The sequence below is a fragment of the Ailuropoda melanoleuca genome, chromosome 11 (genome assembly GCF_002007445.2).
Source record: "Ailuropoda melanoleuca isolate Jingjing chromosome 11, ASM200744v2, whole genome shotgun sequence".
Classification (NCBI taxonomy): Eukaryota; Metazoa; Chordata; class Mammalia; order Carnivora; family Ursidae; genus Ailuropoda; species Ailuropoda melanoleuca.
Window position 1 is genome coordinate 6,399,300 of NC_048228.1, and position 17,294 is coordinate 6,416,593.

Below are 17,294 nucleotides of genomic sequence, written 5' to 3' on the forward strand. Positions count from 1 at the left end.
TGTATAGGAACAAAGGAAAAAGCGGAGAGAATGTCACAAGCATCATGAATCGAGGACGTCCGTTCATTCAACGAATATTTCCTGAGCACCTGCCATGTGCCAGGCCCTGGAAGACTGGTGGGGTGTGCAGGTGCTCAGGGGGCCCGAGGGAACGTTCCGTGATGTAGGTGAACACACAGGCGATGCCAAGGCAAGACGGCTCAGGGACCGTACTCTGCGGGGAGAGGCAGGGGTGGCTGGGGCTGAGGGGGCCGGCCTGGGACCGCTGAGAGCTTGAGGCCAAGAGCCCCACGTGCAGATGAGCCCACCTGCCGGTCTCACCTCCCCGGCACCGAGAGGAGCCACGCCGAATTTCTGAGCACCCACTTGGGCCTCAGGGGCTCTGTGGCAAGAGAGAGAGGAAGACGAGAACCAGGACCGACGCCCAGTGTTCTCATTCACACAGAGAGGGCTTCCCATGCCTTACCTAATTGAGAACAACGTAATAGGGGTGCCCACCATGCCTTTACTCTCTGCCCATCGCAAGTGTCAGCCCACTCAATTCACGACACGCCTCTGAGTGAGGACATTATCCTTTCAAGGCCACGAAGGTGGAATCAGAGCACAGAGACCCTGAACACAGATCACAAGGACACTGGGCCACTCAGGGGTCAAGCAGTGTCCTGAGTCAGACGATCAGCTGGGGCAGGAGGTGGGCCCCGGGCTTGACACTGCCGGACAGAATCCTTCTAGAAGCCACCAGACCAAGAGAGCTGGCAGACCACCCTCTCTGCTCCCCACAGCCAGACCAAGCGCTGGCACCACATCAGGTGAGCAGACTTCAACCAAACTAAACGGGGAGCCCCAACACTAACGACACAGGGAACTTCTCTGCAACTGGGAGGTGGGCTGCCGAGGAACGGGCCGGGCCTGGCGGTGGAGGCGGGCCAGGAGTGGCTCCTTCTACGAAGCTGTCTCCAGCCGCCAGGGCAAGAGTGGGCTGCGAGGACAGCCTCCCGGAATGGGGGAGGCGAGCCTGGTGACTTGGGATGAAGAGCCAGCGGGGCCTTCCGAGTCACGTTTCCACGACAACCGTGGGGGAGGGGCGGGGGGAGCAGACAGGAGAAATAGAAGAGGAGGTGAGTGGGGCCGGGGTGGCCCGCCCCAGACACAGAGCCACAGAGCCACAGAGCTGGCAGGACTGGCCCATCGGTTTGGACAGAGGCAGTGAGGGAGAAAGGGCTGCTGGGGACGCCACCAAGTTTTCCAAAACGTACCCAGCAATTCTCTCTGTAGACAATGTCCCGTTGTATCGATTGCTTTTCTCTCGCCCGAAGTCCCCAAATGTTCTAGATTAGATTTGTTTTAAAATAAGGAAGTTCAGGTATTTACAAAACAAACTTGAATCCAAATAAGAATGCAGCTCGCATGTTCCTCGCCAGGTCCGTCTGTCACTGTCCACCCCACCGGTCCCTCCACTGGCCCCCTCCCCGTCTTGCTATCCCCCCCCATCTTGCTACCCACTCCCCCCACGCAACCCTCTTTGCACCTGAAACTCACTGCACGGCTCAGGAATGAAGGAGGAAGTCGTCCTTAGGGAGAGGCCAGCTTGGAGAAGAGGACGAAGAACGAATACCCCCGCCCGGGGCAGCAGAACCATCTCCTCGCACGTGCAAAGAAGTAGCAAGGATGCATAAAATGCTGATTGCTTTCAGAATGTTTCGTATCACAGCCATCCTGCCCGTTTTCAAAATGCTTGCAGAGCACAGCTAATAAACGTAGGAGGACGTGCAGGGCTCCCCCGCTACCCGAACGTACAGTGTTCCTACGAAAACTTTCGTAAGCTGAAACGGCGTCAAGCAGAGAAGGCATTACTATTCATTTCAACAGGAAAACGTTTGAGGGTTCCCAGACCCCCCCCAAAATAACGTCTCTTAGGCTTTTCTGATACCTTAGGACGCCTCTTGCTTAGAGATGCATAAAATCAATAGAGCTAAAACACAGATGTTCATGGACATGTTTCGAAGCTCGTAGCGAGACGCTGCCCTGCTGGACTATTTCCCCGGGGGAGGAGCTCGTCGGGGCCGCTCGCTGCTGGGGAGGGTGGGGCGCTGCTTCTGAAAAGGCCCCCTGAGAAACAAACACTTTTTCATAAAAGTGAGAACCTTCTTTGGATTTCTTTCTCTACCTGTTATCAAAAACGGGTACTAATGCAGGTCTTTGGTTAAAGGGAAATGGTATAACGGAAACTTTCGAAAAGCAGGGGACACCTGTATTCCTTGTCTGGGGTGCATAATGTTTTAATCTCACTCTGACACCACAGCTGGCCCTAGAGCAGGACAGGTGTGAACTGAGCTGGTCCACACTCACACGAACTTTTTTTGACAAATACAGTCCAGCGGCATAAATATATTCTCTTCCTTACGATTTTCTAAATGACGTTTTCTTTCCTCTCTCCGACTTCATCATAAGAATACAGCATAGGACACATACTACATACAAAATAGCTGTTAATTGCCTGTTTCTGTTATTGATAAGGCTCCTGGTCAATGGCAGGCTGTTAAGTTCTGAGAGAGTCAAAAGTTCTATTTGAATTTTCGACTGTGTGTGGGGGGGTCGAGGCCCCTCTAACCTCACGTTGTTTGAGGGCCGACTATAATCCCAATGACTTTCCAGCTCCTCATACTGGTTTCGTTTCCCACTTCGTTCCCATCTGGTCCCCGAGATGTTTTTACTATGCAGCGCGGTACGCCTCTTGACATGCGGTAGGATTTCGAGAGGAGAGCTTGGCCTCACTTTATAACCTGGGGGTTACTTTACCCGATGTCTCTAAATCAGACCAAGGGCATTTGCTGAACGTCCTGTCCTTCCTCTTGCTCTCTGTCCTAACCTTTACGTGGGCCTGAGCCTCATTTCCCCTCTCTCATCCCGGATCCCGACAGAGCTCACTCTGCCATTCACGTGGGCCGCTGCTCTGTCCTTGTAACTTCTTCCGTGGATCGACTTCAGACCTGTCTTCTCCTGAGTCCGCTCCAGTTCCCCCCAGCCGGTACTTTCTAGTGCACTTGGTGCCTGAGAATTTAGCTATTGAAATACCTGTTTTAGGGGTGCCTGGGTGGCTCAGCCAGTTAAGCGTCTGCCTCCGGCTCAGGTCATGATCCCGGGTCCTGGGATCGAGTCCTGCGTCGGGCTCCCTGCTCAGCGGGGAGTCTGCTTCCCCTGCTCCCTCTGCCCCTGCTCATGCGCTCTCTCTCTCGTTTTCTCTTGCAAATACATAAATAAAATCGTAAAAAAGGAGAGAAATACCTACTTTATTGAAAATGTTTCCTGTTTTGCCTTCACGTTATGGTCGAAGCATCATACTTATCCACTTGTTTGCCTGCGTGTGTGGGTGAGTGAAGCTCCCCCCAACCTCACTTTAGGACAGGGCATCACTGAGGACTCGTATATGAGGGGTGCAGGGGCCACCTGATCTAGCAGTGCTGCAGGCTGCCACCCCCACCCCCGTGGCATGCACCCCCGGTGTCCCGTGGGGCAGGAAAATGGGGTCAGACCCAGCAGAGGAGCGCCTGCGTCAGCAGGAGGAGGCCGAGCCGCAGATGGGGAGCCGACCGGCAGGAGGGGCTGCCTCCCAAGCCAAGCCGAGCACTGCACGATGCCAGCCTGCAGGGCAAGGAGGACGGCGAGGAGGCTTTATGGTTTCTAGGGGAAGGCAGGCTGAGCATTGGCTGGTCTGAACAGTCTCAGCAGGTTTGGGGGTGCAGGAGCTGCCCCTGGCTGTCTGGCACCTGCCCCGGGGAGGTTAGGGCTGGTGGGTCCTGCCCAGAGTGTGAGAGCCTACGGAAGACCTGGCTGGGGCTGTGGGCTCTGGATCGGCTGATTTCATATGAAAGGTGCACTCACGGGCCAAGTGGTTTGCTCTTTCTAGAAAATGGTTAATCGTGGGAGGTGGGAGCCATCCCTTCGGGGTCAGTAAGGCCCCAAGGGAACTGTGACGGTCATCTGATTGGCTGGCCTCCCCATACCCGAATGATCATAAAACCTGTATTAAAAAATAGCTTCCCCCCATTACCTGCTGCTTCGATTCACAGTGTGGCCGTTGGAGTCTGGCCTCGCATCGTGCAGGCCCCGCTCAACTACACACTCCCCTTTCCGCCTCCTGGACATGCACGTTCCTTCTTGACTATTCCAAACTTAAGCCCTGCTCTTTCCAGCTAACTTCCCCTATGGCCTTCCAGTTCCCATAACACTCTGGTGCTACTCCAAGCCGGCTACCAGCATCCACACCAGTGCCCCCCCGGAGGGCTGACCTGGTGCAGGCCCTGTGTGGTCACTTGCAATCCTCCCAACAGCCCTACAGATAGGGATTATTGCTGCCCCTCAGCGGGGGCCCGACAGGAGCAAAATGGCAACCCTGGTTTGTATAAAGAGTTAGAGAAAGAAGACCAACTCCATGGTCAAGGCCTGGCACCCCGGGCTGTTCCTCCAGGGAGGCGAGGGTCCCGGGCAGGACGGTGGGTGGAGGGAGGGTCCTGGTTATCTCCTAGAGCGGAGGGCTCTGGGGAGAGGGCAGGCTGCGCCCAGAGGAGGGGGACACAAGGGAGTCAGCAGGAGATGGGATGGACAGAAGGACTCCAGGAAGGGTGGGGGGCCTGGCCTGGCCCCTCCTGTCACCCTCCCACCACCCTCCCGCTCCTGCCTCCTTAAATCCCCTGGAAGTTGACCGGGGCTTAAACCGGCTCTGGGGAAAATAGGAGAAAGTAATAAATAGCTTTCTAAAATACCTTAAACCTCACAGCTAACTCAAGAAACAGCAACTGAAAACAAGAGTAAAACACCTGGAGAGGTTCTAGAGAAAGGGACGCTGGGGTCTCGGCCACCTGACCTTGGGAATGAGCGCTCCTCTGCTGATTTCCTTTCTTAACACAGCGTCTACGTCAAGGCATGAGTGGTTCACATGCCACATCTAAAACTCCGAGATAAGTTTTACTGCCACCGTAGGTGACTCCTGCATACTCTGGGTAAGGCAGCCACTGTGACCACTCTATGGAGGAAGAAACCTGAATTTGAAGGTAGTGAGATGGCTTGGTCAAGGTCACAGGAGTGGTCCAAGAGTCCACGTCCCTCCAGTGACCCCAGGACCAGTGCCACCACACCTCTCCACGGACCCCTGGGGCTCCTCTGTGCCTGCAGGGCCCCTGCTCGGAGACCCGCAAGGGAAAGGGTGCTTCCCGGTCACTCACCGAGATGACGGTCATTGCTGTGTTGACCATGGCAACACCGGCTGTTACATACTGGGAGTGAGGGGCCTCCAAGCCCGCGGACACCTAGATCATGTGTGCGTAGTGGTTGATCTAAACAAGGGCGCAGGGGCCGTGAGGAAAGACCCAAAGGCCAGGCCCCTGGCTTACCTTTCCCTACTTGACAACAGTCCCGAAAGCCTAGGGCACCCTTTGGACAGGAAGGAGGCAGTGAGGGCGGAAGGAGGGTGGGTGGGCTGTGACCTGGATTCTGGAGGCCTGGGGTGAGCCTGGCTCTGCCCGGGCCCCTAGATGCCAGCAGTGGCCCCTCTGAGCCCCAGGATCTGCCTCTGTGAAATGGGAGCGGACTCAAAAAGTTGCAAATAGAGCTACCCTATGACCCAGCAATTGTCCTACTGGGTATTTACCCCAAAAACACAAATGTAGTGATCCGAAGGGGCATGTGCACCCCAATGTTTATAACACCAATGTCCACGATAGCCAAACTGTGGAAAGAGCCCAGATGTCCATCGATAGACTAATGGATAAGGATGTGGTGTGTATATATATATATATATATATATATATATGATGGAATATTACTCAGTCATCAAAAATATGAACTCTTGCCATTTGCAATGACGTGGATGGAACTAGAGGTATTATGCTGAGCAAAATAAGTCAATCAGAGAATGACAATTATCACATGATCTCACTGATGCGTGGAATTTAAGAAAGAAAACAGGATCATAGGGGAAGAGAGGAAAAAGATGAAACAAGATGAAACCAGAGAGGGGACAAACCATAAAAGACTCTTAATCTCAGGAAACAAACTGAGGGCTGCTGGAGGGGAGGGGGTGGGGGGTTGGGGTTAACTGGGGGATGGGCGTTGAGGAGGGCACATGATGGAATGAGCCCCGGGTGTTGTATGCAACTGATGAATCACAGACCTGTACCCCTGAAGCAAATAGTACAGTATATCTTAATTAGAAAGTATAAATAAACAAAATTTTAAAAAGAGAGAAAAAGAAGAAGAAATGGGAGCTGAATGAGGCATCTCCATGACTCCTCTGTCACTTTGATCCTCTGCCATCTCGGGCCCTCTTGACAGACTCTTCTTCGCCGCTCAGTCTGGGCCCTGCCAACCCCGGGCTCAGCCTCTCCCTGCCCAGCCCCCAGGACGTGCGCACGCATTGCCCTTCTGAAAGCCACACGTGCTGTTGTGGCTTTGGTGGCTCCTGCCCGGGCTGTCCGTCACTCTTAACATCACACAGGACATGTCCCCAAGTCCCTGAAGGCCTGATGCCACCTCTTCCTGACACGTTCCTCCAACACCAGCTGGGTTACCGAAACAGCCTGCGATGTTTCTGGAGGCAACGCCCTGCCCCCCTTTTTTTCAGATCTCCACCCTTCCCTCCATATCACGGATAGGTTTACTGCAAAAGGACAATGTTCACAGACAATGAGGCCACTATCGGCCACACTGAGCGAGTCCAAGATGGGCTCCTGACCCAGGCTGTGCCAACTCACCACCCTCCCCCGGGGAACTTGAAATCTGTTTGACCCCCAGCTCATTCCAGCCTAGCAGGCCTCCTGCAGAGTGGGGAGGGGACTATTGGCAGGAGACTGAGGGACTCTTGGGGACTGAGCTGGAAAGAAAAAGTTTCTGCAGCAAGAGAAGAGCAAGGCGGGCCCGTGGGGAGGGGCAGACCTGGGAGACAGAATCTCCGGGCTTCCTCCGTGCTAGAACAGCACAGCTCAGGACAGACTTTCCAGCCACACGGCAGCCCCCTGCAGGCCTCATCCCCGCCGCTCGCCCATCCCTGCCTGTGGCTGGGCACACAGGCCGCCCCTCACAGCCCAAGTACAGCCTCGATCCCAGAGAGCTGCAGAGACCGAAACGGGAAGAGGTGGAGCGCAGACAGGCCGCCCTGGGCCTTCCCTGCCTGGCCCGTCGCGTTGCTGACCGACGGCAGCTCATTGGCTTTAGGGAGGCGGGGGAGCTCCCTAGGAGCTCCGCCCACCTCTGACCACAGCCCACTGTTTTCTTGGTGTGGTGTGCTCACTTGACCCCACCTGGGTCCCCAACACTGTGATGGTGCCCCCAGTCACGACCACACACCCGGGTCCAGCTCCCAGCCCTCAACCCCAATCAACCATGAGGCCAACTCTGACCTTGACTGTGTTCTCCACCAACCACGCCCCCTAGCTGCCAGGGATGCAGGGCACCAGGGCCCCTCCATCCTGTCCCACTGGCCACTGTGTCTCCGAGCGCCTCTCCCATCCAGAATCTTCCCTACCTTGCCGAGCTGTTTCTTCATCACCCTTCTGAATGACCCCTGCAGGCACTGGGCACCCTCCCTCAGACCTCCCCGTGTCCTGACTCCCTCTCTCAAAGTCACTCGCCCCCCGCATTCTGCATCCCCCCGCCCCCCGCCCATGAGAGCCAAAGGCAGCAGGGACTGAGTCCTTGCCAGGATGGGGCTGCCCGAGACCCAGCCACAAAAGGGCTCCACGTTTAAAATTGGAGAAAATCATTACAATTTAAAAAAGATATTTATTACTTCACTTTGCAGGGAGAGCATCGTTTTTCTTCATAAGCATATGATTTAAAGGTGTGAGCCCTAAAGGAAAGGAAGATGCATCTTGTTCCCAACATTATGACTGGAAATGGCACACGTGCTATGTGACCAGAGGTCAGGTCGGGAGCGACACGGCAGGCCCAGCACTGTGGTTGTGGGAGCCCCTTCTGAAGGTCTGGGGTACGGGGCACTGCCAGGGATCGGGGAACCCCTGGAAGCCAGGATGGGGACCAGGCGGAGCCAGTTAACCCTGCTGAGCAGGCGTTGTGTCTCTAGGAAAAAAGATGAGCCGCCGCGGCTGTGAGGGTGCAGGCAGCCCCCTCCCAGATACGTGCTGAAGGTCAGCTGCTCGGGAATCCTTACCGCTCCTGGCCTTTCACTGACCACCTACTGGTTCGGGGTCTCTTCAAAGTCCCGTGGTGGCGGATCTACCCGTACAGGAATCTGTGTGGAATTCGGGGAATTTGAAAATGTTTATGAACAAAACAAAACAACCCCACCGTGTTCTTTTTTTTTTTTTTTAAACTTTATTTGACAGTGAGAGAGAACACAAGCCAGGGGAGGGGCAGAGGGAGAAGCGGTCTCCCCACTGGGCAGGGCACTGGGGTGGAGGACGCTCCCCTGACATGAGGTTCTCCAGGCCAGCCATCACGGGGGTGCCGGGAATGGGCCGACAGAGGCTGATGGCCGGCAGGGACGAGGAAGCAAGGACCAGTGGGCGGAAGTTCCATGCAGGGAGCTTTGGCGTGAGCTGGGGTAGGGTGGGGTGGGTATGGGAGCAGGGTGATAGTTGGCGCTGACTGGAAACAACAGGAAGAGAAAGGAATGGCTGCCTCAGCAGATAGGGAGTCTCCCGTCACTGGTGGTATTCAAGAGAGCCTAGCCTAGAGGAAGATCGTCAGGAATGCCAAACGGGGTTCCCACAGCAGATGTGATACAGAGTTGGACTAGATGGACCCCTCTCAAGGCTGGACAACCACGAGTCAGTGAAGGAGAGGGAGGGTCTCTGAAAACAGAGAACTGTGCTGATGGACCCTGCCCGCCCCCGGGGTTCCAATGCTCCCTTCCAGCCCACTCCACGCCCCAGGCTGACTGGCAACAATGGCAGCCTTGCTGACCCCACCCTGCCAACTTTGACCCAGGTCTTGCCAAAGGAGGTCAGGAAGGGAGAGAGAGCGCCGGCTGTGGGACGGCTGTGGGCTCTGCGCCACCCTTTGTGGTCTCCCTGCTCCCCATCCGCCTTTGAGAACCGTCAGGACCCCGAGGGACACAGGTGTGCTGAGTCAGTCAGCGGCAGGGGGGAGGGGGGAGCTCTGCTGCCAGGAGCGGGGGTGTGTGTGTGGGTGTCTCCAAACAGAAACCCAGAAAGCCCTCCTGACAGGTAGCCATAGGAGTTCTAAGCAAACCCCCTGCTAGGCAACGCTGAGGGCTCGCCAGGTACGCATGCTGGTGTTCTCAGCCACGTGGGTGGCCACACCCCTGAGAGAACTGCCACCAGAGCCCCAACTCTGAGAGCAGGTGATCAGCCAGCCCCGGGGCCCAAGGAGAACCAACAGCCCACACATGCCTGCCCCACCTCCAGCCCTTCCCGAGGGCCAGAAAGCTGCAGCTTAGCTCAGGGCTGTCCAGACCCCATGTGGACAAGGCTGGCTCCAGCGCCCCTCCTGGGCTCCAGGTCCTCATCTGTAAAATGAGGGCAGTGATGAGACCATCACCGAGGTCCCAAGTTCTGGGACTGTGGGGTTCAGGCAAGGGAGCGGCGGCCAAGCCTGGGCTTCTAGAACAGCTCAGTCACTCTTGGTGAAGCTGAGAATGGCACAGTCCGAATGACAAAGAAGCCTGGGTTATGGAGTCATTACAATACGCTGCGTGTTTTCTGCATTCGAATATACCACATACGGCGGATTGTTAATCAAGTACTTAGAAGAAGAGGTTCTATGGTCCTGCTTTAACTAAGAATTAATTTTCAATTGGCAATGCTTTCTTTTATGTGTGAAAATTGAATGGCTATGGTTTTTTAAACGTCAGTTTTCTTCAGAGGGCTTTTCACTCCCTCCTACTAATTGCCAACCTTGGTGCATCAAGTCCAAGTGTAATTGTGAACTTCAAAGAGTGGGGTCTAGAGGTGCTTGGCTGCCTCGGTCGGTAGAGTCTGTGATCTTGATCTTGCCGTTGTGGGTTGGAGCCCCACATTGGGAACAGAGATTACTTAAAAAGAAAATATTGAGAAAAACAAAAACAAAGAGTGGAATCTGGCCAAAGGGAATGCCATGGTGCCTCCCCTGAGATCTGGGCTCACGCCCTTCCTTCCGGGAACCTTGACCAAGGCACCCTTCCCTATCTGCAGAGTCCCGTCCTTGCGGCTCCCGGGCTTAGGCATGGAGATCACCGTGTTAACCAAGCAAAGTACAAACAACTAATCTCGATTCTCACACGAGGCACGAGACCCGGGCATGTGCAGTGACTCAGCCTGAACCCCAAACCTCAGAACAACAATGCTGCAAGGCCGCCCAGGGAGGGGCTGCGGCTGTTACAGCTTGGAGCCCGGGGTCACCTGGCTGGGAATTAAACCCAATCAACAAGCACGTATTGAGCGCCTGCTGGAAGCACTGGCCAGGCACAGGCCACGCGCCGTCAAGCACTCTGCTCTCCAGGGCTGTGCCGCCTGCATGAGGGGGCTGATGGAGGGAATGCTGTTCTGTGCAGTGGACATGGGAAGAAATCCCGAGAAATTCAGGGGCTTGCTTCCAGGACAAGGTGTCTCTGGCCAAGTGGGACTAGACTTCGGGCCTCTTGATTTCCAAGATCACAGCAACTCCCCACCACAGGCACAGTCGTTTAGAGACATGTGGTTTCAGTGAGGGTAACACGCCTCTTCCTTATCTGCTGCACCTGTCAACCGGCAGGCCCACTGTCAGCGACCCCAGCAAGCCACCGAGAGGAAACACGGGCAGAGTGCAAGACCACGGGAGCGGAATGAGGATCTTGTCCACAAATGTTCTGTGTCTCTCCGAGTAGGTTTTATAATGAAACCTCATAATGGCGTTAAGACCTGGAAAACATTGCTCCAGCTCAGCCAAGAACCTGGGCATCTCATGAGACGTGACGATGTAACGTTCCCAGCTGCCCCTTGCCATTGTCCTAAAGGGTGTTTCTGCCATTACCCCTAGGACACAATGGATTCTCTGCTGTTACATGAGAGTAAAAAAGCCTACTGTAGTGTGGGGTGAGATGAGGAACCAGACTGCACAAAACGTTGCTAAAAAGTCACTGTTAGGGACGTCTAGGTGGCTCAGTGGGTTGAGTATCCGACTCTTGTTTTTGGCTCAGGTCGTGATCTCAGGGTTGTGAGATTGAGCCCCACATCGGGTTCCACACTCATTGGGAAGTCTGCTTGGGATTCTCGCTCTCGCTCTCCTCCTACCCTCCCCCACCTCTTTTAATAAAATCTTAAAAAAAAAAAAAAAGAAATCATGCTTCCAAAAAAAAAAAGAAATATTGTCACTAATTGTGTGATTTTGGGCAAATGATCCCACCTCTATGAGCCTTAGTTTCCTCATCGGTCACAGAGACAATCTATATTTAATAGAGAATTCGCGAGCATGCCGTGTGATATGGTGATGGCACCTTCATGACCGAGAAAAGATCATTGTAGGGATATTAACACACGTCATGAGCAACTAATGCGGTGCCTCCTATAAAGCAGCTGTGAATAAAATACAGCTATAAACGAATGACATCATAAAAGTACGGCAGAACTCATATACCCAAATGAATGGCAATAGACCGTGGGTCCTGTCCTACCTCTTTCTGGGACTTTCTCCCTGCAGTTGTCCCCTGTGTGTCCTGCATCACTGCTCCTTCCTTTTTTATTGCCTCCTTCCTCTCAGTACGCAAACAAGACTGCCGCCCTATAAAACCTGACATGACTCCCTCATCCCCCTTCACTGAGCTTCATCTGTTGCTCCCTCGTGCAATAAAACTCCTGCAAATAGCTGCCTGTCCTTGCTGTCTGTCCTCCATCCCACCCACTGTCCCTTGAACCCACTCCAGTCAAGCTTTTGCCTCCAGCTCTCACCACTGCTGCTCTTGTCAAGGTCATGCATGCCCTCCATGAGGTCACAGCCATGGTCAGTTCTTGGTCCTCATCTTGACTTATCAGCAGGGGCTGTCCCTCCCTCCTGACTCATATGTCTTACTAGGTCTTGGGGACACTCTGCCCTCGGGATCTTCTCCACCCAACAAGGACCCTCTTACCTTTTCCTTTGCTTCCCTTCACCCCAGTCCCAATCCCTAGATGCTCTATGGTTCAGGGAGGAGCCTGAAACTCCACGGTTCAGTCCTTGACCCCATTCTCTTTGCCGTCTGTAAGTGGCTTTCCCAGGGGAAGGGCAGTGGCGTGAAGTCTCAAGGCCACAGGCAGGGAACTCAGGTCTATTTCTCCCCCACCTCACTGTCCCAATATGCCTGGAAAGGATGACGCTCCAGGGAGAAACAACTCGAATCATCCCCTGGTCTCCAGAGGCGGGCATCCAGGGGAGCACCAGGGGAAGAAAGATAGCAGCAGCCTCCCACCTGCCTTGTGCCTGCCTTGTTGGGCGTCTTGACCATGGCGATGTTTTAACTATCCTGGAAGGCCAAGCCAAAGGCTGTGCTCAGGGTCAGCAGCACCAGCACGGGCTGGAGACTCTGCAGGAGACAGGGCTATGGTCAGGGACTCTGGGGGGTCGCTCTTGGCCCCTGGAAATGGAGAGCAGGGGAACCCAGGCTGAGCCCAGCTGGAGGCGGCAGATGGCTGGGGGGTGGGGATAGCTGCCCATACACTCATTCCCTCCTGGAAGACCTGTCTATGCGTTTCCTGTGTGTCTGGCCCTGGACCAAGTGGGGGCTGCTTCAAGGACAAAGGTCCAGCAGCGTGCTGCCCTCTCGGAGATTCCATTCTAGTAAAGGGACCCCCCCAAATTGCACACATATGAGAAATCCAAATAACAATAATGTCATGAGGACAATAAGACCGGGCAATGGGCTTGGAACCAGTGGGGGCTGAGCAGCCAGCTTCGGTAGGGTGGACAGGGACTGTGCCTCTGAGGAGGAGACTTTGGGCTGAGAGCTGAATGGAAGAGATGAAGCAGACTGTGAGCTTTTGGGGAAAGAACGTTCTGGAAGGAGGGAGCGACAAACCAAGGCCCTGAAGGACACACTCGACTTGTCTTTTACCTCAGGACAGGCCTTCAGAAAAACCAAGGCGATCATACTTTCCTGCTGGCCACAACACCCAGGACTGCTCACGGGGGCTGGCCCAGGGCCAGGGTCTTAGGCAGAGGTGGCTGAATTGGGGCAGGGGCTGTGGCTGCCTCCCATAGCTCCAAAAAAGCAGCTGGTCTGGAGCCACAGCCCTTGGACCATCCCCCAGCCCTCTGCTTGCCTAACGGCACCCCTGAGCCCCCACCATCCCCATCAGCTGTCTTCCTGGCGCATCCGGAAGCCAGCCCGGCAGCCAAGGGCAAGATGAGGCACCTTCAGGGGTCGGGGTGGGGGTGTGGGGGAGAACTGCACCCGGCAGGGGCAGGGGCTGGGGGGAAGGCGGCATCTCTGATGTGCCCCAGCCTCCCACACTTCACTAGCTCTGGACTCAACCCCCGTCCCGTGTCTGAGCTGGGACGTTAGGGGACGCTGCTTCCCCCCACTGCTCTCCCGGGGCTGGCCACACCCCCCCAGGCAAGGCAGGAGCAGTACTGGCCTCTCCTTGCTAGAAGCATTCCAGAGCCTTCCCCTTCCCCCATGGGTCCCCTCTTCCCATGGGACAGTAACAGTGACAGTAGTCTCAGCACTTACCCCTCCTTGGTGGAGTGGACGGAGAAGTGCCTGTCTCTTTTCTCTCCATCCCCGTTCAGGTGAGAAACAGGTGCGCTCTGCTTCCGAAGCGACCCCTGGGTCCTGACCGGCACCGAGAGCTTGTAGGAGCAGCCGTTTCTCCCCTGGGCCCATGTGGCTTTATTACCCTTCTGGCCTCTGGACGCTGCTAAGAGAGCACATTTTCCTTGGACATGTTGACTGATAAGATAAGACTCCTACACAGCATGAATTTTGTCTTGGCCTCTGCCAAGCCCCGAACAAGAAGCTCCCGGGTGCACCACGGAGGACAAAAGCACCCTGCACCCTTGTCCCTGGAAAGAGGAGTCCTGGAAACCAAGGCGGGCCTGAGCGCCCGGGTGTGTTACGCTTCTCCTGCGTTATTTCTCTGTCTGTGCTTCTTCTTACGGATCTGGACTAATTGTCCATTTGGAGGAGAGAACAAAGTAAATATATTCTTTTTAAAAACACAGCCTATTTATATCTAATGACGCTTAGTAATATTAAATAAGCCATTAAAATATTGAACAAAGGTTCATGTCAGAATTACTCTATTAGCTAAAAAAAGAGCAGGGAGAGTGCCTGGCTGGCTCGGGGGGGTGCCTGGCTGGCTCAGTCGATAGAGTGTGCAACCCTTGGTCTCCGGATTGTGAATTCCAGCCCCACGTGGGGTGTAGAGATGACTTAAAAACAAAATCTTTAAAAAAGAAGAAAAAAAGAAGCATGATTGAATAAACTATGACAAATCACCTGACTGGAGGCCAGGCTGCTGTTTCCAAGGAGAATTGTGAACACGTTGTAGACGTTATACAAAGTGACCCAAGCAGAACACAGCGGTGCGTGCAGGTCAGGTGCGCTGAGGACGCACCCCGGGGAAGAGGGGGCCTGAGTCCTTATGTCCCCTGATGGTCTGCTCACGATAGTCTAGGTGTTCTCTAAAGGGCTGTGTGTTCTCTGCTACGCCTCTCGTTGCTTCTGAGTCCTGGAGTCATTAACCGTTAGGAAAGGCACAATCTTTGGCCCCTGCTAGCTCGGCTGCCTAAGGGTGGGCCCTGAGCCCTGGACACCTCCTTGCCAGGACATCCAGGGGCCGATGGCCTGTGCTGGCTTACTACGCTGCAGGGGAATAGCTTTCCGTGTTTCAGGCTCTGCGTGGGCTCCTGTGTTCTGCCGGCAGCAGACGTGGCCCTGGCCCCGGCCTGCAGGCGTGCCCAGCTTTNGGGGGGGGGGGGGGGGGGGGGGGGGAGGACATGTGGCAAGGGCTGCCTCTCGTGGCTCTCTACCCCCTTTCATGCTGAAAGGAGCCGCTATACCACTCTGGGCCGGGAGTCTGTTCTCGGTGACCTTGAATCATGCTGGTCTCTCCCTTGGGGGGCAACTTACCTGTCTTTTCCCGTTGGCTGCACCGCCTGGCTCCCCAGAGAACAATGAAATATTCACATTCGGATTTCTACCAACAGCCTGATCAAGGCAGTCGGGGCTTTTTCTGTCATGCTTCTCGGAGGTCTCCTAGCCTCTTCCCATTTCTATATTCTTTATCAGCTTGCTGTGGCTGCCTGAGCAAATCATCACAGACTTTGGGGATTAAAATAAGACAGATATATCATCTTACCATTGTGGAGGGACAGAAGTCCGAGCTGGGTCTCCGCTAACATCAAGGTGTCAGCGGGGCTGTACTCCTTTCTGGACTTGCCTTTCCAGCTTCTAGAAGCCACCCACATTCCCCTGCTCATGGCTCCTTCTGCCATCTTCAAAGCCAACGAGATGGGACTGAGTCTCAGGCTGCCATCTCTCTGGTTCTGCCTCTTCCCAATGAACACACCGGGCCTGCTGGGACAGCTGAGATCTCCCACTTCAGGGTCACCTGGTTAGCGGTCTTAATTCCACCTGCTGTTTTAATCCTCCTTTGCCGTATAAAAAGCCATAGTGACAATTTCTGGGGATTTGGACGGGAACACAGGTGCGGGAGCATTATTCTGCTAACCACACTTACCTTTCAGTTTGTTCCTGAAGACTCCTGAGTGCAAATCTCCCAGGTTTCACAGCTGTATCAGCTAAATTCTCTTGGCGTGTTTCTGTCTGGCTAGTCCCAACACTCGTGGTCTAATCACATTGGTTCATCTCCGTGAGCCTTCCCTGACTTTCTCTGAGTCAACCACCACAACAACGTCAAGCTGATGGCAAAACCAAGCTCTTTCCTGCTGTTCCTTCCGCTTGAAACATTCCTCCTCCAGATTGTGGGACAGATGTCCCCTCCTGGGGACGTCTTCTCTGGGACCACCCTCTCTACAGTAACCCCCAGCCCTCCCCTGGCACTCTCTGAACACTTTGAGTACCATTCGCAATAACCTTAAGTGTTTGTTTACTTGTATTTTTGACCATTGGATCTGTTCTATCCAATGCCCGACACATAGTAGGGGCTCAACAAATACTTGTTGACTGGATGTCCTTGATTGACGATGTTCACGTCGCTCCCTCCTCCCCTACCCTTCCGAACACCTCATCTTCCACTCTTGTACTGATCTCACCCATTCTTAAAGGCTCGGCCCACCGTTTACCTTCTCCTCAAAGACTGCTCCTGTTCTCATTCATTCATTCAGCATTTATGAAGTGCCAGCAAGGGCCGAGCCAGGCGCTGGAGCTGCTCAGATGGTGTTGACCGCTCACAGCAGACTTGGAACGACAATCAGTGGCCTCCCATTCTATCCTCTCGTTGCCCCCCCAGGGCAACGTGGTTTTCATCTTCCTGGCTTGACTGTAAATTCCTAGCAGACAGGAGATGCCCTCGGTCGCAGCGCTGAGCTGAATGTGGGGGTCAGGAGTGGCCGTGCACGGGCGCTGTCAGCGGGCTGAAGAGCGTCAGGAGGGGAGACCGAGAAGAAGGGTTCACGGGTGAGAGAGCCAAACCTCACGGGTTCTCACGACACAGCACCTGCAGATGAGGGCGTCAGAACGGCAGCTACCTGTCTCCTCATTCTTCCTCCGGGGACCGGGGAACCAGCCCTGGAGGGAGCAGATTTTGGATGGCAAGACCCTGTCCCACTCCCCTTCCAGAGCGAGACTTCAGACTCCCTCCAGCAGCCCTTTGGTAACAAGAACGGCCAATGTCTCTGCCCTCCCGGTCCCGAAGCCTGTCTCTCAGTGGAGACAAGGCAGTGTAATGACGCTTCCACGAAGAAACCCCCACTCGGTTGAAAGGACTGAAGTTTATTCTGTGATCACATCTTTCCTATAGAGTAAAATAGTGCCCTTTCTTACAAAGGGTCTCTTTCTCATTATCACAGTAGTCCGGAGTTTCTCCTTCTTCTTCGTGTTTTTGCTTGCCAGGAAAGGGGGGGGGGTGAGTAGCAGCTCAACGTAGACCACTGAATTTTGGTTTTAAAGATTTTATTTTATTTTTTTCAGAAGTGTCTATTTTTTTTAAGATTCTATTTATTTATTCAACACAGAGAGAGAGAGCACAAGCAGGGGGAGCAGCAGACAGAGGGAGAGGGAGAAGCAGTCTCCCCACTGAGCAGAGAGCCTGACGTGGGGCTCGATCCCAGGACCCTGAGATCTTGACCTGAGCCAAAGGCAGATGCTTAATGGACTGAGCCACCCAGGTGCCCCCAACGATTTTATCATTAAGTAATCGCTACAC